General features: G+C 39.0%; 1 long non-coding RNA gene across 1 annotated transcript in view; it reads right to left on the reverse strand.

Annotated features, from left to right (window-relative positions):
• The window catches only part of LOC131378581 (uncharacterized), a 76,140-nt gene that overhangs the window by 22,332 nt on the left and 30,255 nt on the right, over positions 1-23,553 (reverse strand). The gene's annotated exons all lie outside the window — the stretch shown is intronic.

The raw sequence follows: 23,553 nt of genomic DNA on the forward strand, positions 1-23,553 counted from the left end.
GGTGAGCTGTTCATGCAAACCCACATCAAGAGGAGATACATTCATCCCAAGGACTCACAAAGGTCACAGATCTCATGCTGACTCCCATCAGTCTCTCCACTTCATTCCTCTAACTAGTAACACTACTGCTGCAAAAGGGTGAATGAATCAGTCTGTGGTTCACATCTGCCTCTCTTCATCCAGGAAGGAGGGGGGATAGCTGCAGGGATTCCTGTTTTCTAGGTCTACATGAACATGATCAAGTCATGAAGAGCAAGGAGAAATCAGCTCAGTATTGACTCCTCTTGGCTTCTGTTGGACTTGTTCCTGGGATACATAACAATCCAATGTTAAAGGGAAGAAAACTGACTTGGAATGAAAGATGGCATAAGAAGCTCTGTTCCAGTGCCTTGGAAAGGCTGGGGAGAGAACGGCTCTCATCACACCCTGCTTGTCTTTACACAGACACTCTACCTCCCACTTCCTACAAAAAATACCCTGACAGCAGTATCTGAAGGGCTTTACAAGAAGCCTGTTGCAAAGCACTGCTATCCCTGTATCCCTTGCTTCCAGTCAAAAATCCTAACTAATTCTTGAACCTGATTTCCTTTCCCACTTGAGACTGTTGTGAATCTGACATGCTGCCATACATTTGAAATAGCATTATGGAGTTCATCTCCCAACATGCTTCTCTCTCTCCTCCCCCAGACACTTCTTGAACTGATCTGTTGTCAAGTGTCTTGTCTTATATTTGTCTTGCCTTACTTAGGACAGGTAACATCTCTCTCCACGCTTCTAAAATGTGTGTGATTTGATCCCACTCTATAAATGTTTTAGAATAACAATAGCACCAAAGGATGCTTGCACATCTCAGCTGTCAGGGAATCAAAGAAGAACATTTTCCACTCTAAATATTAACTGTTAGAGTCTTCTATTTGTATCATAATTGAAAACTATTATCATAATTGGTTAGCAAAGCCACCAAAGGCACAGGCCTAAAATGGAAATGAATGAAACAACTATGGAAATGACAGTTTAATAAGAATAATGAAATTCAAACCCCTACTGCAAGTACAGTGTATAATCCATTACATGGAGATTAGATGAGATATAAATACCTGAAGGATATAAGATGATTGATCTGACATGTCGTCTGGTTTTGCAACCATAAAATGTCAAACAACAGGTATCTGAACACTGCAAATTGCCTACAACTTTGTCATGGAGGGTGCGAAGGGAATTTAACAACTTGCACTGTCAGGCAAGGCCTTATTCTATTCTGGGTGCAGCATTTTTGCTGGGCTTTTTCCTCCTCCTTTTAATCCAGAAAGTACTGTCAGGGCCTGAATAAATTTTTCATTAATTCCCTGGATCTGAAAGTCAGTGGATGAAGGCTCAATTCCCAGTCTACCCATAGTGTTAACCTCTTTACAATTCAGTTGCCCATGAGATGTAGCAATAAAGCTGGCCTTTACCATTTACAGGTGGAGGAAACATTTGATAATCTTGAGGACATGCGAAATACTGTATCAATTCTGGATACTGTAATATTCAGACCACTACAGGACCTCAAAGACAGAAAAAGGAAGCATTAAGACTAGATTGAAAAGCATGGGAGCAGGGGAAGGGTTGACTCATGAAAGAGGTTGCTACTCCCAAGGTACTCAGCTGAAGAAAGCATGGGTTTTAGTAGACTTTTTAGAATCTCTAGAAATTCCATGTTTCTCATTGATTTTTAAGTGAAAACAATGAGGACTGACAAGTCTTCTAAATCTCTCCCTGTTAGGGAAATAGGGAGAAATCTTCATCCATATGTGAGTTACATGACCTATCCTGATGTTTGTATCATTCCTATTTTTGTTGTGGTCCAGAACCTCACAAACACATATCAACCACGGAGGCAGCTCAACACAAAGACAGGACAGGCATCTGAGAATTCTAAGAGTGGCAAAAATCAGAGATTGTTTATCTTCCTTTACAAAGAGGAAGATAAGAGGGTATCTCCCATTCTGTCATGGGTTAGCACAGTTTAGTTTCTAGTTGGGGAAAATATGTGTTTTTCCCTGCCAGGACCTTAGATTTGCTTTGGGGGGAGGACAGGGATTTCTCAGAAAGCCAGTCAAGATGTTGGCAGCTGTTTTAGCCACCGAAGATGCCAGATGCGGCTTTGGGAAGTACCCATTTTAAACCCTCCTCCGCGGCAGGTCAGCCTCTTCCGTCTAGGATAGCCATGAGGTAACATCGTGGGCGGCGGGGGCCCAGTGCAGGCCCCATTGCCCTCTGGGCAGCCGGGCCGGGCCAGGCCAGGCCTCCGGGAGCCGCTGCCCTCACAGGGAGCGGCCCGGGCCGGGTGAGCCCCTTTCCCCCGGCTGCCAGAGGGGGACAGGGGAGGCTGCAGCCCGGCAGTGCTGGCCACGTGCTCGGAGCCGCAGCAGAAGGGACCGTGTCATGGCTCAGCTCAAGAATGGCTAGCAGCAGAGAAAGAAAGCCTGCAGCTTTGTAACAGCTCCGAGCCACCCTGAATAACACCATGGGGTGGAAAGGAAAGCATCCACCAGCCTCCCCCGTCAGCCCAGCTTTGTGTCTCTACAGCCCTGTAGCTTGGGGCAGGGATCACATGGCTACTGCAGGCCTGGGCAGATTTAACCTTTTCCTAGCAACATGAAGCTTCTAAAGCATAACCCTTCCCTGAGAGAGAAAAAAGAAAACAGAAAAGACACTGCATGAAGTCAGTGGATTAGAAGAAAAAGAATTGATAATATTATTGGAATGGGATTGAAGAAGTGGACATTTTTAACCGGACTTCTCTGGGGTAAACTATGGCAAAATGGACTGTTCTTTGTAGCATCTTATATTGTCGGAGGAATGCTAATTCTAATCAATATTGGAGACTGATGTGATTGTGATTTAATTGAGAACCTTAAAGCCCTCACTCGTGGATTAAAAGGAGGTCTCAGGCTTTGAGATGAAGATGATTTTAAACTAGAAAAAGAGTTCTTAAACGGTACCCCAGATACACTGAGAGGCCAATAGGTAGCCAAGGGAAAGGCTGCTAAGGGATGGAACAGCACACACAATCTGCAAAAACCCCAGGAAGCTGCAGATTTCTGACACTGAGAGCCACTAGACTATTTTGTCTTGAGGGGAGTGTCTCCATGAGACTCTAGAGACTCTTCTCCCAAAGTAATGAAAGATTATGTTTAAATGGTGAAACTGACTGAAAATCACAAGTTGTGTCTTTCTACATTGTTATGTAAGAAAGTTAGCAGTTTGTAGAGGGAGGGAAGAATGTTTTGAAATTTCATTTTGGTTTGGTTTGGGTTTTCTTTTTCCCAACTTTATTTCTTTTTTCCATTCTTTTAGTGTGTATTAATAAAATTATTTGTTCATTTTTAAATCTAAGCCTGCTTTGCTTTTTCTCCTAATCTTTCTCCCAAAAATGAGAATAAACACTAAAACCACTGCACTAAATTTGGCAACCAAAATTTAGCAAATGTGAAACCACTACATTAATTGGTGTTCCATCCGGTTAATAAATTAAAACCATTACACACTCTTTGCTCACGCACTAGAAAACATGCAACAGAGCAGGAACCCGCTATTTAGACGCTAGTCAGATATTCCTGATTTCACCCAAATCATCCAGAAGCTCCAACAGCGGGTGGCTGCAAGGGCATTTTGCAGCAAAGCATGTTTCAATTACAGATATTTAATGTTCGTAATTGAAGGACACACTGTGATCAGTGTAGCTAAGTTAAAGGGACAACAAGAAGGATGATGCTCCTACTATGCATTTTCTCTAGACAGCTTTTACTGAACCACTCATGCTGGTGGTTTCTGTAATACACACCAACTGCACTTTAAGTGCAGGCTGTCGCTGAGCATATCTAGGGGAAAAGTCTCAACCTTACCACAGGCTCAAACATATGTTTTCTTTACAGAGGGCACATTTTTCAGTTTATCCATGCTATATTTTATCTCACCATATTTTGGCAAATGTCTGTCTTGTCTGGGTTTCGCAATATATCAATCAGTCAAAGGCTCCTGATTAGAAGGATTTATTTCACGAGCACAGCAATAGACTGGAGGATAGCTAGGATAATTCACTGATGGAGAGCTGTGTACAAGGACTACCCTTCAGATACATATAGATTGGGAGTACTTTGCTAAATGCAATGTTATAATCTGCAATAATCATTAATAGGAGAACCTGAAATTCACAGTCTTACTTCCTCATTCCGTAGTAACTAAACCTTTTGATGCCCAAGACTGTCTCTTCTGCTCATAACAACCTTACTAGCAAATTTATAGCCATAAATTAATTATAGGAATGAATTATTTGGAAGGTAAATTTGCAACAAGTTACACACGTTACTTTAAAGACACTTGAAGAAAAGAAAATAACTACTTTATTTTCTTGAAGTCTTTCTAAGCTTTATTCCAAGCCCTGGCTGTTGTGCAATATCCTTACACAATGACTGGGGAAGCACTTAACATTATAGGAAGAACAGTCTACTAAACTGTGGTCTGCTTTTATGCTGTTCATTTCAGACTGTCCCCACTTAAGCCATGTGCACTTTATACAGATTTCATTAATGTCAGAGCCATTACATTTATTCAGCAGCTAATGGGAAATATTAAGTGTACTGGAATAAATAAGGCTAAGTAGAAGAGGCCTTAATATTTGGCTTTCAGTAAGCTCTCTTGTCAAGCTGTCCCTTTTTGCATGTTATTGTCTATACATATTCCGGAGAACAAGCTGCAGGAAGGCTGGAATAGGAAGATACCAGAACACCACTTCAGGGTAGGTAGCTACAGGTAACTCCCAGCTAGCTGCGTCAGCAGTAGCAACTGGTCACTTTCAATATTTCAGTGTAAGTGTAACTCTTAAATAGCTTGAAGGCAACTAGCCTGAAAATTGGCACAACTTGGAAACCCTTTTTTTGTTCAAGAGATTAAGGACAGATTGGAAAATTTGTGTTTCTATCCTTGGCTCTATCAACGGGTTATGCTGCGTGATCCCTTAATGGATTTTTTTTTTTTTCACCACAATTACCCACTTCACCACATCCTTTCTTCTGCCTTTGTCAGATTATTGCTACACAAGTAAGATGCTACACCCGCTGCATACTTGAAAGCTTCCTGATGTAGTGGAGATCCTTTCTGGATAGATGGTCAAGGATCAGAAGGCATGAAGTAAGAATATTCCTGATTCTCAGAGCATTTTAGGCATAATCTGATTAAGTACCATGCACCACGTGCAGTCTCAGTAAAGCTACTTACCAGCTCCATTCCTGGCTGCTCCAAAACTTGCTTTGCTGTTATATACCTTCCTACCTAATTAGGATAATCTCAAGGAAGTGAGGCATTGGGAGGAATGAAGACTTCAGAAAATATAATTACCTTTGAGAGGAAAAGATTCTCTTGTGAATTCAACTTTGTCTGCCTGGTTTAAATGTCATAGCATTTTATTCTCACCCCCCTCACCCTGACCCTCAGCTTTCAAGTTCTGTAAACTGCTTGAATGAGCAGCACATGCTGACACACAACGATGTTGGGTCAGTTTTTTTATCTTTGACTTATTCACATGAATGTTTTTCTACCATTGCTCTGTATAGTACTACTAAGGTATCAGATTAAAACAGTGGGCCAGCCAATTTAAAACACCCAACTGCCTGACAGAAAAGACCAGAGAAGCTGGCATGTCCCCTTAGAATTCCAGTCTTCTGCCTCTGAATTTGACAGATAATGAAAATAATTAAAACCCAATCATTTTGTTTTGTTGGGGTTTATTTGTTATCCAGCATTCTTAGTGTAGATAACCAAACCAGTGATGTACCTGCTTGGAGTACTTACAGACTTATCCCTGTATTTCTACTATTGAGTAAATATAGTTCATAACCAGCCACCCTCTGGGCCACTGAGGTCCGTTTTGCTTGCAGATTGTTGTGTGCATCAATTCAATTTACCATGAGCCTAGTACCAGCCTCTCAGTCCCCTAAGCCAGCTGTTTCTGCGAAACTTTACAAGCTAGACTGAGCCACTTTTCAACAACACGTCCATGACAGAGGGAATTGATACTGCTTTTAAATGTTTTGACAACATACTAACAGATGTTATCTAAGATCTTTCTCCGAGCAGCCCCAACCACAAAATTTTTCTTCAGTGTCAGCTGTTTAGTACTGGTGTTACCCACCCTGTTTTTCATTTTCTTTGGCTTAGTCATAACAGACTTCTCAATTCCTACTCTGGTTTTATTTAATCTCATCTGAATGTGGGGAGAAAGTCAGAAACTTATACAGACACATACACAAAAACTCTCACTAGTAGCTTTCATAATGGGACCAATATTTACCACCTTCTTGTGGAAATGCATTGACCAACATCCCTCAACTTAGCTGAACTTGATATTTAAGCATGAGTTTACTTCAATATGTTTCCACTGTTTATGCTCATGTATTTATCTTAAGGATATTCCAATTAAAAGTGTTATTCCAATATATTCCTACAGATGTTGTTTCATCAATGAACTCTTTCCACTTTTCTCATAATAATTTGTCTAGTTTGGTAATTATCTATATCCATCATATTGAATCATCATCAATTCAAACTCTGTTGCCATCATAAAACAAATACACAAAAAAAAACCCAAAAAACCCAAACAAACAAAGTAGAACATGAGACATTTGATCACATTTCCCACTTCCCACTGTATTTAATTCTGTCCTCTGATTTTTTTTTTAAACCAATAGTGTATATCTATTGCTCAGATAGCATTCTCACACTTTTTAATTGGTTTTGTTTGTTTGTTTGTTTGTTTTCTGGTGTTTGACTTGAAACACAAACTACAAGTCTCCAGTACTTATTACTACAATCTTCCAACTGAAATATTTCATGCTCTTGAGTTCTGATTTAAACTCAGAGTAGTATTTTCAATTTTCATTTCTTCATCCTTACTGATCTTTGTCTGTACCTTTAAGATCAACAACTCCATCACTATTATTACTGAAAACCTGCAGCAAAGTATTCTGTCTGTTTGGAGGAGTATCTAAATTACTCCTTCTCATCCTCACTGAAGAATGATTCCAGTTTTCTTTCTCTCATTTTCTCTTAATGCTTTAAGAACCAGTTGCTGCCCTGTGCAAGACCTAACTCAGCTTGACTTCTCCCATTTCCCTCTTTTCCTACACTTTCCAGATAGCTTTGCTGACTTGTGCTTTATTCCATATATTTTTAGATGTGTTCCATTGGTTTGCTTGAACACACTTCAAATGCACATTTACCTATTTTCTCTTTATTTCTTCTCGTCCTAAACTGTTCTCTGTTTCTTGACTAATAATATCTAAAAATCAGCACTAAAATACACCACAGAATTGTTGTGCTGATGATAATTTTAGGTGACAATCAGGTCTAAGCCCTCTTTTCCATGCCTGACAATCAGAACCACTATTGTTTGCACTACAAAGGCAGATTCTCTAGTCATCTACAAAGATCCCTATTTTGTGCTGAGGAAGAGGTTGCCTAAGACTAGCAGATTATTTTTTTATTTCTGCAATGAATGTACTCAGTTTTTCCTGTGCAGATCTCAAAGATCTCCTCAATGCAGTTCCTACCATTCAGACAGACTTTCTATCTTCCATCTTCTTTGTACATTCAGCTGTCACTCTCTTTTATACTTGTGTACATCATTTTCTAAAGGCACTCCTGGGATATAGCAATGAAGTCAAGTTTGTATGTCTATAAACTAGACTCAGGTAGTTTGAGTTCTGAGCTTTTTGCTCATTTTAAATATTTCATAACCTTTTTTCCCTGTTAAGTTGCAAAGCAGTGAGAAAACTCAAGACTAGGATCTTTCATCTTTTTAATTATGTACAAGAAGAATTTTGTGGATGAGTTACACATGGTAATATCTTAGGACTGTTGGAGGGCTAATTCCATTTTTTACGCTCAGGTTGGTCAGTACAACCTTTATAGATACTACTTTTACTTCTCACAAATTTCTTTTTCAGAGTATTAACACGCATTTTTAACCTGTAAGAGATAGTCCAGATAATGAAGATATGTGTTTAATTAACGATGAAAGCCACTGTACTTTGGGTAATGCAGTGGGATTTGCTGGTCACTCTGCCTTAAGGAACATTTTAGATCCCATTTCATTTTTAATATTACTTTCAAATCCCCTTCAAAGTTGTTTCTAATAATCAGGGATAACCCTGCCTTTCTGCAGTCAGACAGCATCCTGAGTCCAGAAAGAGTAAAGGGCCTTACATTTACTTTGCTGCTTGTTAAGAAATTTCTCTTCTGTTTGTCTTGTTTGGCAGGTAAAACACTGGCACTGTCCTGACTCCTGCTCCCATCTAAGGTGTCTGATTCTCTGTGTGCAGCCATGTACATGCCTGACTTGTGAAGTTATTAATCAAAGAGTCATAGAAACAGAGTGGATAGGGCTGGAAGGGACTTTGAAGATCATTTAGTTCCAACCCTTGCAATCCACAGGTTGTGTTTTTGGAAGCAGGTGTTTTAAGTGATGGAAGAGTGAAGAAAGCATCTCCTGTGAGCTCCATACCAGGTGGAATATGCCTGGGCACAGATATGGCCTGGAGTCTGGAATAACGCCTAAATCTAATCCTGGAAGACATCATCCACTTAGCAGGTTCAATGGCTGAATCCCTTGCTACTGTGGTCACTCGAGAGAGCAAAATGACCATGCTTTAAAACTTTGCATTAGCTTGTAAGATTACAAAAATACCACTCTTTTGTCCTGTGGGATCCTGTTTCACCATATAAATAAAGAAAAATTCATTCTCCCTTCATTATAAGCCATGTAGTGCTGAGCTACATTTAAAAAGTATTCAAAAAGGAAAAAAATCAGTTTTTCCAGATTTCTCTGCTCCAATTCTGAACAGTAGCTTCAGAGGAATAAATAATCAAGTAAGGCATATGGAAACACCTTGGTTTGTAAGCACGTATGCAAGGAAAGTATTTGAAAAACCAAGAGTAAACACAAGTGCTGTATTTTGCAGGAAAATCTTCTGAGCCTCCAAAATTCTCATGTGCTTATGTTTTGAAGAGTACATGTACCAGGCTTCTATCTACCACCTATGTGTCAAAATGTAACAGGAAATAAAATGAAAAAACTTCATGGGTAATTGATAGAGAATACGTAGGCGATCTGAAGGCAAAATCAGAACCAGAGATGTGCCAGGGAACAAATATATATATATATATATATATATATCTCTTTAAAATGCCAGCCTCCTGTGAGCCCGTCTGCTTCCTATCACTTGTTTTGCAGCTCTAGGTTCCCACAGTGGACTGCTGCTGCCATCTACTGCCACCTGCACTGCCAGAGGCTGAGCTCCCCTCCTGCACCTGGTCACGGGATTCGGGACCGGAAAGAATGGCAGGGCATGAAAGGTTTTGAATCAATAAAGGAAAAACAGTTTCCAAGGACAGAAAGCATCACAGCCAAGATTAAAAACTCAAGTGTGGATTTGTCCGTTAATGATATAATGCAAAAAATGTTTGTGTTCTAAGGAAGGAAACCTAAATGGAAAATCTCTTGCTTTCAAAAGGGAAGGGGAAAGCCACATCTGGATGCACACTTCTATCATGTAGTGACCTAAACCTACAGTCAAGATCCTAAGGGTTATTAGTTTAAGTGACATGGCTGACAGTCTATTTTCAGCTTCATTAGATGATGAAATGACTTGCACAGCAGAAAAGCTAAGAAAGGACAAACAGCCTGGGGGTAAGTCCAGATCTCCTAATTCAGTCACCTGTGTTACGCCTGTTCTAGGAACAGAGAGGTTCAGATACTGGTAATGGAAATCCTGTATCTGACCTTAGCTTATGATTCACATCAACAAAGACTCAGAGAACAGACAAGATACACAATTATTGCAGGTATTTTCTAAATGAATTCTGGAAGGAAATCATACTCCACTGTGTACTGAATGAAAGTCTATGGAAAAAAAAAAAAAAAAAAAAAAAAAAAAAAAAAAAAAAAAAAAAAAAAAAAGGCAGAGGACCTATAGCATGTCTATTACTATCCAGCAAGAGATATCCTTGATTTCATAACCTCTAAATTTCACATAGTCCATTGCAGGTGGCAGCAAAGATCAGACCCAGATCTCTCTGATTCCACACCGCACTTCTTCTCTGTCGGTGTTATATAGCAGTCTTCATTAGCAATACCAATCTACACAATGGTTGCAGAGATCTGAGAAGTGAAATAAATTAGCCTTTCCCCTTCTCTGTGCAGCTCTTGTGAGACTGTTCTCAGTGTTTAAGTCATCTGAGTTTAGTAGTCTCTAACTTAAATTTATTACATTACCTGAAATGCAGAGTGGAATAATTTTAAGTTGATTTATCTAAGCACAGTGATAAAGTCATGTTTCTAATCCTTATACCATTTGTCTTTGATAGCTGCACTACACCACGTGGGCCCTCTCTCACAACACCAGTCTGTATGGCTAGCATGCATTTCTGGAACTATGCTTTCATAAGAATGCAATATCTAAGCATGTCATTATTATACACAAAGAAGTACTAAAAGGTAAGTTATAATTGCAAAAGGGCTGTGCCCTAGCAGTGTGACTGAAGCCAAACCACTGTCCACACTGACACAACATTGAAGCATTCCCAGGAATACACTCTCTCTTCCCTCATCTCCTTTAGGAGCTGATCTACCAAAACATGCCTGACAAGAAAGGCTTTTGTAGACCTGCCTTGGTCTATATTTCAACAGCCAGATTCTCCATAGAGCAACTCTGTAAGGAATAGGAACTAAAATTCTACGGAAACTTGCTAGGTAAGAGAGAAGACAAAAAAACACACAGGGAAGCCCTGGGGTTTGTGCTGGTATTTTTCTTACAAATTCTCCTTCAGGACAGAACTGTTGCCTTCTAAATCAACTGGCTGAATATTTCACTCTTGTATGGAAGCTGATGTGGGTAGGTGGCCTTCCTTAAGACACTTTCAAAGGCTGATCAAAGAGTAAAAATTAATTTGAATATCTGAGGCCCAGCATAGTTTTTGGACTTTTCTTTTTTCTTTCTTTCTTTCTAGAGTCTTTGTCTCTTGCTTAGGCTTTGCTTTTCTTTAGATTCCTGATTCAGTGTGTCTCTCCCTCATTTCAGTGGTCAGAAGTTCCCTCCATCCAAAGCTTCTGGAGGACTAAGAATCATTACAACTCTTTCACTCAGTGCTTTACAGTGTTTCAGGAAGATGAATAGGAAAATTTTGTTTTCCAGCAGTTCATGTGAGTATGGAGAGTTTTGACCCTTGCCTGGCATAAAGCCTAACTCAAAAAAGAGCTCCTTAACCCAGTGCTCCATAGATGCTTGTTCCCTCACAGAGCCCACAGAAGTTAGGAGGGCTGTCTGGCACTGCAGTCTTCTGGCAATTTATTTCTTGGCCACACTACTGAACCACAGAGACAATGAAGCCAGATCCAATGCCTACTTGCAGGATGCAGGATAAATCCAGTAAAAGAGTGATCCTGTCCCAAGAGCTGGGCAAGGTAAATTGTAAAGATGGGTGAAGTATTATCATCCCCATTTACAGGTCAGAAAGGAACACAACTTGGGCCTCTGCCTTTCCTTAATGACATTTTCAGTGTATGACAAAAACTACACATGTGCACTCCCAGGAGACTAATAACAGACACTCAACAATGAACTAAAACATTATACGGCAATGAGCCAATAATCAAAGATGAATAATCTAGCCAATTAAACTTGCTAATAGAATTAGGCAGCTACCTTAAATTATCCCAATCATAATGATGAGCATTCACTGTTTATATCTGTATAGCATGTGTTATAGAGAGCCTTTTGGAAATTTCACTAAATGGTCTCTATCACCATGGAAGTATTTATATAGTATTCATTTTCTGCACGGTTTGAGTTTTTGGCTTGGCTTGCACCTGAGAGTGGAAGAAAGTCCTCACCACTGCACAGGGACAAAAAACAAAAAACAACAACAACAGCAACAAAAGCCATAACTTTTTTTCTCTCCTTTTAGAATCTGGCACACACAAATGCAAGAAAAACACGTGATTTGTGCTTACATGATGTACACTTACTCCATGCACATCCACTGGACCATCACAGCTTTCCTAAAATTTAAACAAATCAACGGCCATCCAACACTAAACCTTAAGTTCAAATAAGCAGAGAGGGGGTGTCACCAAGACACACAAAGTAGTCACACGCAGACAAGAGATTTTTGCAAGGCAGAGGTCCTTCCGATCCAGCTCACAGCTGAGAGAGCAGAGAGAAGAGCCCCTTTGTTTATTTCTTACTTTTTATACATTTGTGGGTCTAGCAGAAAATCGGCTTTTTGGGGTTTCCACCCCTCAGCCTCAGTGGCCAGACCAATTGTCAGTTACAATTGTTTTCAGGTTAGAAATATGCAAACAAAGGACAGAGAATGAAAAACAAAGGATTTGTTTATGTTACACCTGTGGGAAAAGGTAGAAAACTGCTCTTAATAGTCTACAGTAACTAAAAGATCTGACTCCATTTATGAAATTCAAAAAGGCCTTAAAAAACTCAGAAAAACCAGGGTAACAAGGGGGTCTTGCAGATATTTTTGTAACCATGAATAACAGGAAAAATTAGGGGAATCAAAACACCTCAGTTTTCCTCTTCACACCATGGTGTAAAAAAACCACAGACTATAATCAAAGTGCTCAGACATCAATGGAGTTACATTTTTCAGAAGGGATTTTTTCTGCTATCATATTAATCAGTTTATGCTGTTTTGTCACTGCATCTGCATAAAACTGAATGCATTTATAAAAGAATGTGTGAAAAAGACACTGATTAATGGGGATACCACAGAACTACTTCTGCCTCTCCCCTCATATCCAGTTTTGACATTTTCAAAGCCATTTCTAATATGATTTGGTTTCACGAATAATGAATTTATGAATTCATAAATTCAATAAAGGTCACACTCTTAATAGTTACTAGTGGTTTGATTTTAAGGTGCCCTTTGCTGCCATATTCCAACCACCTACAATGTTTCACAATTGTGCCTTTCTTAAAAACAGAGAAGTATTCCCAACACATTAATCCTTACTTAATAATAATATTTCTCTTGCTCTCCTACTATATGATGGACCCTTCATCCTATCTCATGCTACTGCTGTGTTCAGTGAAGCTCCTGCTGTGTTTCCAGATACAGTTGCAATTCATTGATAACTACAATGATCCATTTCCCATATTCTATAAATCAACATTGCTGCCTTTCAGACAGTCAATAAAGACTGCCAAAATTTTGAATGCTGAAATGAAAGGTGCACAGAATACTCAAACAAATGTCAAAAATAGACATAAAAATGAAATAGTCCACTTCCACCCAATAAACTTTGCAGCTTCCTCAGAGCTGCAGATGTCCAACAGCCCTGTGTGATGACTTTACTTCACTGCAGAAGTGACATGGCAATAACCTATATGCTCCTCAGCACCTGTTGGAGTCCAGGGCATTCCTTTGATTGCCCTGGAGGGTCAGGGACCTGGGCAGGGGGGTCTGGGACCCCAGCCCAGAGCTCAGAGAGACACTGGCTTTGATTTCAGTCCATGGGAAAAACTTCCTACACTGAGAGAGGGTTTGCAGGCCACAAGAATGTGAGAAATAGTAGTTTAGCTTATCACAGAATGAGAAAATAATAGTTTTAGGTTTCTAGCATTGAAGTGAATGGGGACAAGATGGAGAATCTGGGGCATTGTCTCCTTCTTCTTCTCCTTCTTCCCTCACTCCATTGCTGCATTGACGTGGCACAAAGTAGTTAGTGAGGATTGGGTCAAAGTAAAGATGACCTTTTTAGTAATAGTGATAGACATTGGTAAGAAATAGTAAATAAGAAATACGTAGTAATTAGTATAAAAGATAAGGACAGCCCAGCTCGGGGGGAGACGTGAGGAATCCATGCAGCTGCGAACATCTTGTCGGACTCCGAGAAAATTGTAAGATAAGAAACAATAAACGAAGTATGCAACCTTGAAAAATCTAAACCTGAGAACTCCGTCTCTTCCTTCGGCTCGGCTCGGAGCTGTGCAGGGGAGCAAGGACCCTGAAACCACCTCAATGTTGGGGTAAGCCCGCGACATCTGGCGTCCTGAACTTCATTTTGTTCTGGGTCACATTTATGAAGATTATGACCCTATGCAGCAGACACTGGAAGGTTGTCTTATTTGATCAATACTTCAGAAAATAAAAATTCTGATGAGAGCATACTACCTTAACACACTTGTCCAATTTAACTTGCATTTGATGCAATCATTCTCAAATGGGACAGTTCATGCCAACTGAGGATCAAATCCAGACATCTTTCTCATAAACAAAATAGCCACTGTAATGAAAATAAGGTCTGAGTAAACCTTAGTTCCTTCTTTGTGCAGCCAGCTATCTCTGAAACTCTCAAAAAACACAATCATAAGCTTTAGGATTTATCTTGAAACCATCCATTCTTTAAAAGTAATATTTAAATATTCATGCTACACTAACACATATTGATGGGAGAAACTCTGATTTCTATCCAAGTGTGGTGTTACAGCTTTGTAGCTGGATGTGATATTCAGGAAGCTGAGTGGCTGAAAAAAAACCTAAGACTAGTTTTATTACAAAACTGTCCAAAATATTTTCCTTTTCCCTGGAGCGTGCTCTCCCTCAGATCTTTCTGCTGGCTATGGGGAAAAAGCCACCTTGTGCATGAAGTATTTTAAGTCAGCTTATAGCATGGTAACTTCTAACACAGAAAACGCATGTTGAATATACTATTCACGATCATTAATCTCAGCTTCAGTCTGCACTGAAAAATGGGAAGACAGAAAAGGAAGATGGTCTGGTAGCACCAAATCCCTGACCTTTTCTTATTTTCTTAGATAAAAGAAGCAGTCTGAGTGGTAAAGACCAATTCAACCTCATTGGCTTCAGCAGCCATCAAGTGGTGGGGATGAACCTGGTGTTTCAAAGAACATGCAAGACAGACACCTTTCTGAGTATATTGATCACTATTATTTTAGGGTGGCATCACACAGTGCTAACTCAACTATTTTAATTTCATTTAATATTATTTTCCTTCCATGTTACTGTACATAATATACATCTGATATTTGTAATATTTTTCCTCTTCCATGATACAGCTTCTAATCAGACAACTGCAATTTTATTTAGGCGTAAAAAGCCAGCTACGCTTAAGGAAAACATCAGTATTTATCACAATGAAGTATATGGATTTACAGCAAGATCTCTACATGGCACAGAAACATATCTAAAAAGTACAGGCAAGAAACCTCTCCTAAATACCTGATTTACAGAATGCAAACGGGATGGATTTCTTAAGCCGCCTGGCAGAGAAACACGAAAATTGTCAAAACCTTAACCAGCTACTTAAAAGTTCTGATTTTGCCACTGACTGTCACCAGCTGCTCAGCTGCTCCAGAAGTTTGCCTGAAGACATTTGCCTGAAACCTAAAGGTTCCTGTTGAAAGGCTGAAATCTAGAATTGTCTCAGGCTCTGAGAAGGCTTGCAGAGCATTTCACAGCAGGACAGTAACAGAAAATGCAGTACTGAGAACTTTTACTCATTGCCCTGTACCTCAGCCTTCATTTTTAACTGTAGTTGTTTGGTTTAGACCTTGAGGAAAAAGTCTGAGAAACCTCCCAAAAAAAAAAAAAAAAAAAAAAAAAAAAAAAAAAAAAAAAAAAAAAAATCAGTGAAACTGGTGGTATTTAAGAAAACCTCAAATAATTTGATTCCTAAGATGAATATTCTATTCTCATATATTGAGAAGCTATTGCCTTCAGTGATAACCTGGCATGGTCATCTTCAGGGTGTAATCACTGATGCGAAAAAAAAAAATCTCTGCTTTGAATTTCTCAGTACAGTTCCCTATTAACACTTAGATAAATTTTTGTATAGAAACATTAGGAAAATATACTTAGGACAAGAAGAAATATGTGCATCAGAGCACTAAAGAGGAATGTTTTTGCTGGAAATGTGTTTTTCCCAGAGACACTGTTCAACAGTCTTGTTTTCTATGCAAGACAGATACAGATCCCTATACCAGCTCTTCACAGGTTCATCCCTTATTTCACACTCGACCAATTTTAATCTCTTTCAATTGCTGCAAATAGTTAGATAGACATTATTTCCTGAAGTTATATTTAGGTGGGTCTCATCTTGGTTCTTTCCAGTGAAAAGTAAAGCAATTAAAATTGTGTTTAAGATCAACATTAGTATCCTCTCACTTCAGACATGAAATCCCAAAACCACTTTTTTTTTTCTTTTTACATGGCTGAAAGTTTATTTGGTTTGAGATCAAAGTTATGATTTGTTTTTTGCTGGTGATTCATAGCCTACTGCAGGACCTGCCAATCCAGTTGGTATTTGTTCTTCCTCACCTCATCACCACAATAAGCATCCTGCAAAGGAGCTTGAACTTCAAACTGATCTCTGTGAGGCAGCAAGGATTCAGCTCCTTCTGCTGTAGCTGTGTTTGGGCTACAGCAAAAAAAAGAAGCAAAAGCTCTACATTAATCAGCACCTGTGACTCAAAGAAACTAAGAGCAGCTAAATAAGAGAGAAATTTGCTACTTTATAGTCACTTCTATGATCATTATATTTAAACATCATCTATAGTGTTTTGTTCATTAATGCTAAATTACATAAGAAACCTGTTTTTCTGCAAGTCAAGGGACAGTAAGGTTTACAAAAAAAAAAAAGAATAGGCAAATTGTAGCAGGTAAAAAAGGCCTGGCAGACAATCAAAATGCATTTAAACTAATAATTTATAGTATTAAAATTTGTAACAACTGAAATTTAGTTTCCTAATGCATATATGGATGTGCATGTGCACTTGCATAGGTGTATATAATATGCACACAGACATGCAGAGACACAAAGTTGCAACCAATTTTCCAAACTGTGAGTCAAATGCATGGACAGAGTCACCTCGGTCTCTTAACAAAGAGGACCACTTTTGATCTCATGTAAATTCACTCAAGTCAGGGCAATCACACCGGAGAGAGGTTTCACCCAGAATGTCAATAATTTTGAGAAAGTACGGATTTATTTATTATGCAATTATTCACACAGAGGGACTTGCTTTCTCTTTTAAGAGGATGTCTCATGCAGTTTGATGTCTGCTGCTTCTTTTTCAGAAACTGCTTTCTCAGTTCAAGCAAAGGCAGAACAAGCAGTGTCAGGGACTTACACATTTCTTTTGCCTGGGTTTGCAGCAGGAATACAAAGTTTGCAAGCCAGCCCCTACTAAGATATGTTGCATGTCCTAGGACAGTGGAGAAGATAGGATTCCTCCTGCCTGGGTAAAGAAAGATTGAGGTGAATTGTGGTGCATCTTTCCTGCGCCTATTTCCTGCTCTTTTTTTTTAGATCTCATCCCTTCCTTTTCCTTCCCTTGACAACAGTTAAGCTTGTTTGGCTACCAGCAGTACATCTTCCCTCTAATTCATATCTAAAGCCCAGTAAAATAGGATCAAGGAGTACTTTCTGGCACCAAGGCAAACAGTCCAGACCTGTGTGCCTTCGATTTAGAACTGCCTTCCCTCAAAACATATTGGCCATACACATGCTCCATAGTACTTCCCCCAGATTCCCCTTTCAGCTGTATATGATTTCTCTATGGTCCTACAGCTTAATTATAATTGGTTTGTGCACTCCTTCCAGTTAAAAGCCAAAGGCCAAATAGACACATACATAGTGGTGATGGTTGAGTAGAAGAAATGCTTTCATTTCTTCTTTGGCCCTCATTTATTTAGCACCATGCACATACGGATTCTGACTATTTTATTCTGACTATTCCTACAATCTCAAGTAGCTTTCTGGAACAGATTCACTAGATGTCCCTGTACCTTCTTGTGCCCCAGCAGACAGCACAGCTGCCTCTAGCCAGTAGTTACTACAACTCTAAAACTGGACTTCCTTTGCTCAAATATAGAATTAATTCTTAGGAAAATTACTATCAGTGCCTCTCTTTCTTCTTTCAAACTACATTTATTACCGTGTTCATACACCTGAGTCCAAGCCTGCCCCACTTAATCCTAGACATTCAACCAAATTTGCAAATCACCCTCAGCTGCCCCTGTGTTTAAAGGAAAGAGGCAGGGAGATTCCTCTAAGCAAAGTCATCTCAGAACTGCACTATTTATGGTAAATGTCTGCATTTTTTTCCTAACAAGATGGATGCCCAAAACAATCTTATTTGAGAATAATACTTGATGAATAAAACTCAGACCAAAGGAAACCCCTAGCAGAAATAACCAGGCTCCCAACATGTCTCCCAAAGCAGGTAGTTATTCAGTGATTCTGGATCTCTCCATCAGCAAATCCTTTCCCCAGGACCAAAATCCAAAGCCCATATAAAGTTCCAAATCAAACTCTTCCTACATCTCTTAGCAGCCAGTTTCTGTAGGAACAGCCTCAAGATCCCTGTCATGACTCAGCATATTTATTACTCAACTTATATATCAGATGTTTAGAGGTAAGCATTAGTGCCAAAATCTCAAGAAGCTGATAACAAATATGACTTCAGAAATCAAACACTCAGTGGGACCAAATCCCCCTGTAAGAACTCTGTGTCTTGGTAGATACCATCTCTTGTTTGCTGTCTTTCAAAAAAATTGAGTTATTTAACAATGAGCAAAATGCAGGATATATGCAGGCTTACAGACACATCAACAAGAGACTCACTGTGCTGACACCTCACAGGACTGTTAATGTGCCTCTCGTGCATAGTGACAAGGCAAAGCGCATGCTCTTTAGACCATGGTGATTTCCAGTATAAAGAACAGGTATAAGCATTCCCCAAAAATGAAATGATCAAGACAGTAACTGAAGTCCTGAGGGTAACATTGCTGATGAGTCTTGACAAGACTCAGCATTCTTGAGTCTTTTCAGGACTCAAGAAAACACAGCACAAGATAGTCTCAAGGAATTCAAATACAATCTTCACCAAAAAAAAAAAAAAAAAAAAAAAAAAAAAAAAAAAAAAAAAAAAAAAAGTTGGTTTGGAGTTTAATCAGTATCTTATAAATTATATGTAAATTTACAAAACTAGTAAATTCGTAATTAGTGTGTTATGAAACTACTTCTTCCCCTTGTAACCTGAGAAACAAGTGATAATTTACAAACTGAACAATCAGTATACCAGCACATATAGGGATACTTCTGATTGTTCCTGCCCATGTGCCAAAAAAAGGGGTTTTATCTTCATGTGATAAAGATCTTAAACAGCAGAAATGCTTCATCATCAAGCTCAGGGACAGTATGGTGCCAATCACAAGATGAGGTTAGAGAGAAACTGCTTACAGAAGCATTGTGATAAACAGATTTTTCTCCAGTAGTGCCTCTGGAATATATATCATAGAAATTCTTGGTCTACATCATCAGTTCCAAACTTCCAACACAGTACTTACACAGTCCTTTAAACTGTCTGGGATACAGATTAATCTGACCACAGTGACTTATAACAATCACTGTGGTCACCAATAAAGCAAAGAAAAAGAAAACAAATAAGTTTTTTAAAAATAGGGGTTTGTTTTTGGTGTTTTGGTTTGGTTTTGATTGATAAAATGGCAATGCCTTTACTGCACTGTCCATATGGAGTACTTCACCTGTGATTCTGGAGCATTTCTGTGTACTAATCTTCTAAAAGAAGACACAATCACCTCCCTTCCCCTCTCCAAAACATGTAGATATTCTCAGTGATCAAATCCCTTTAAAAAGCAGTCCATAATTAAGATTTTTTGAAAGTTAGATTTTGTATTATTAAAGCATAATGGGGTCCCCTAGGTTCCAATTAGGAAACTGATTAAAAAATCTTTGAGCTTAAAAAGCTGCAGGTAGGGAGTTCTGCTCTCCGCTGCCTTGAATTAGCATATGGATGGCACCACAGGCCTAGCTGGAAGGAAAGGCAGAGACTGCAGACATTTTTTGCCAGGCCAGCACAGTGCCTTGTGAGCACTCCTGCCTCAGTCCAAGGAAAGAACTACTTACACAGTCAGGCCTGACCAGCAACAAAGAGGTTACAGTAAAAGAAATGTACTAGGCAGAGTATTTGGTGGTAGCAGTACTTCAGGGAAAAGGTATTGTGATTGGAGCAACGTGAAAAAAGAACAAATTCTAAACCTAAACAAAACCTATGAGGTTTCTGGCTCGGATACGGAAGGACATTAATCTATGACCTTGATCCATAACAGAGCTATGGCTTCAGTTTCAGCATACGACAAAGTTCTGGCACAAACCCAGAAATTTACTTTAGAAATGCCCTCGAAATTTGGGTTGACTTTCACCTCCTTGAAAATTTAAGACAATTAGACACACTTATTTGAAACTGAAACGCACAAAAAGTGTGTTTAGTAAGATATTTAATTTTTCATTCAGAGGTCTAAAACATTAAGCTGATGCTGGTAGAGTGCTTAAACCTAGTTTCATCCTAGAAGTCAGTTCCCAGACCACTCAGACATTTACTGAACCCTGCAAACCTTTGTGAGCACTGTGGACCCCATCAATGGGAGCAGTGGGAATCTCCTACCACAGGTGCCCAGCCTGATGTTCTACCTGTACCTTCCTAAATTAAACAAGTGTCCTTCAACCAGAAGCAAAGGAGAAACTTGCAAGGCACTGCAGTAGCAGCTATTAAGGAAATTACTTAAATAAGGTGCTCAGGAGACACAGTAGAAAGTTCAGTCTTGGTGAGATAACAGAATGGAAAGCACAGGGAGGGAAGGTCTGACAGTCTGTCAGAAGAGCACAGAACTGATAACCTAGTGAAACTTATCAAGCTTGTAAACTGATGACTATTACAAGAGAAGAGGATGAAAGTGACTCATGTTTTGGTAGAAATGGGCTACTTTTATTTTAACATCACTTTTGCTTCAGGCAGTTCATTTGGCAGGAGACACTAGAGGGTTTGCACATCATCAAGGATTACTCTTGGATAAGGTTTATAGGTGGATAAGGTTTAAGCAATTACAAAATTGTGCCAAGATTTCTGATGATCGAGGTGAGGGAAAAATAATTGGGATTATGGGTTTTTTAGTATCTTGCTTCATTGCTAATAAAAAAAAAATTAATAGCACTGAAGGACCACCTTGGTATCTTCTTTATCTTGGAAAAAGTTGCAGTCTTTGGGCTCATGAACACAATGCACTGCGGAAACATGTGCCCAAATGCAGAGGGAGTCTACCTTGGTTCTGGTTCAAGGACTCCCTGTTCTCTGTAGCTTCTCAGGTTCCAACAGCTTGCTTTCACCTGTACAGTTTTCTTTCAAAGAGGTTTTTTTCAGGTTTTGAAATGGCTCTTCTCCCAAAAAGGATGTGTGAAGTAAAGGAATAAAAATGCAAAGCCAAGTCAGGTATGGTTACAGCTCCCATGGCACCTCTAAATCAGATGTCTCCAGCACATGAAGTACTTTGTAATATTGAATTTGCTGCTAAACTTAGGTCTTAACTGCACTATATGTACAGTACATTCTAGTGGGTTTGACCAGCCAGCTTGTAACTTGTTAAATATTATGAGTCAGCTTTACATCTGTTTCCTTTCTGTTAGTCTCTTGACCCTTTCTCATCTCCATCACAACTTCTATCACAGATCCTAGACTAGAGTCCCCTTTAATTCCTCCCCTGAGGAACTAACCAAAATCCACAGCTAAGGCAGTACTTCTCATCTGCTGCTTTTTTGAGAAATGTTCTTCCCATTTCCTAGAGTAGGGTATACCTGTACTGAGAAATGACATTGTGTTTTTGTGAAACACTTTGCTAAGCCTGTATAACTCCTAAATACCACACACTGCATTTGTGGGCTGAAACAAAGCTGCTCTCTGGTGAACGCTGTTCATGACAGCGCTGAGATTTGTAGATGCATACCCAAAACTGTTCAGAGACTACCTAAGCGTTCTGCACTTCAACACTTTCTTTGGAAATGCCACCTAAAAATGTCAAGTGATGCCAACAGCCTTAATCTAGACTCTGAAAGTTTCTGTGTATGTGAACTGCTTTCATGCATGGAAAGGAAGTAAGTGCAAGAGTTTTTCTTTCAGATCCTGTCATGCAAGGGCATGCAGAGACCTCATGCTTTGTATCTTTGAGCTCAAGATTTAGAAAAGAAAAAAAAAAAAAAAAAAAGACAATGTTGCCTGCTATGCTGCAGACAGCAAAAGGAGTACAAGAGACCCTTCATATAGCAATGAATACTCAGAAAAAGCCCATTTGAAGAAAGACAATTCTTTGTGAAAATCTCTGGACTGTTGCTAACTTCTATAATTGGATGCGTGTTCTGAAGAAGATGCACAGAAACAAAACAGTCACCCTGGTCAGACAAAAGGTTAGTCTAACTCAGTATTATGTCCCTGGGCATCCTGTAAATGCAAAGGAAAAAGTATAAAACCAGGCAAGCCCATAACAATACTTTTCTAAATGCTCCCTCATGATTCAGATATTTGTGGCTTTGAAACTGTGTCTTTAAAATATGCAATCCATCCCTCAAGAGGAATTCAGGCCGTGGAAGGAGAATGAAAGGAAAGCTAAGAGTGGATACACATATTGCCACATCAACAGGAGTCGAACTCTTGAATCTATGCACAGAGGAGTTTCTGTTTTGAGGCAGGAGGAAAAGACATGCTCTGATGCTAACCTTGTAGAGATCCTCATGGTAAGGTAGGCCAACAGCAGCTCTTGACTATTTCCTTTAGACTTATGAACTCACCTAAACTCATAAACATTTTCTTTCCTAAATCAATCACTAAAGTGAGGCAGCAAATAGTTTTCTCAAATGTGGTATATTCACCTATAGATTATTATTTTTAATAAAACACAATCATGTCTTAAGTGTAGTTAACAGTAGACAAAGTTTACGCTGACTTCCTCAAATGCCAACCGCCACTGAAGTTGGTTAAAAAAGCATGAAAGAAATTATTTCAGAAAACTGTATTACATTAATTTTGCACTTATGATGCAAATCAAGTAGTCATTCTAAAAAATTTAGTGAATATATATAAAATTGGGAAATGGCAAAACAAAATGATTACTTGACAGTCTTTGTTTTCAGTTCTTTTAAGATTTATAAATTACAATAATTCAGGTCCAGTAACAGTTTTCTTTAAGGTAATTATATGGAAACCCAAGGAATACACATGGTTAGGCAGTTAAATAAGGATGTATTTAACTGTGGATGTATGTGTAACAATGCCCTCCTATTTTAGCACTGTTGTTCAAGATTCAGAACGGAAAACAGATATGGGATAATCAGAAAGAGGTAGAAGAAGAAATCAGAGAGTTTATTCAATCAGCTCTCTACAGTTGCTTAAAAACAGTTCTTCAAAACAATCCTGAGAACAAGTAGCTGATATTTTTCTATGTTGGATCACTCAAATTTATATTTCATAAATAGACTGTAATATCTGGAGTACAACACGGCATACATAGTGGCAGTTGGGTTATCAAAGAATTAGGACTCCAGTTAGTGATATTTATGGACACTGGAACAAGTGCTTTGCAGAAATCTTGTCTACTCTAACTGCGCTTTTATAGCAGTAAATAATG

The sequence above is a fragment of the Hirundo rustica genome, chromosome 6 (assembly GCF_015227805.2).
Source record: "Hirundo rustica isolate bHirRus1 chromosome 6, bHirRus1.pri.v3, whole genome shotgun sequence".
Taxonomy (NCBI): domain Eukaryota; kingdom Metazoa; phylum Chordata; class Aves; order Passeriformes; family Hirundinidae; genus Hirundo; species Hirundo rustica.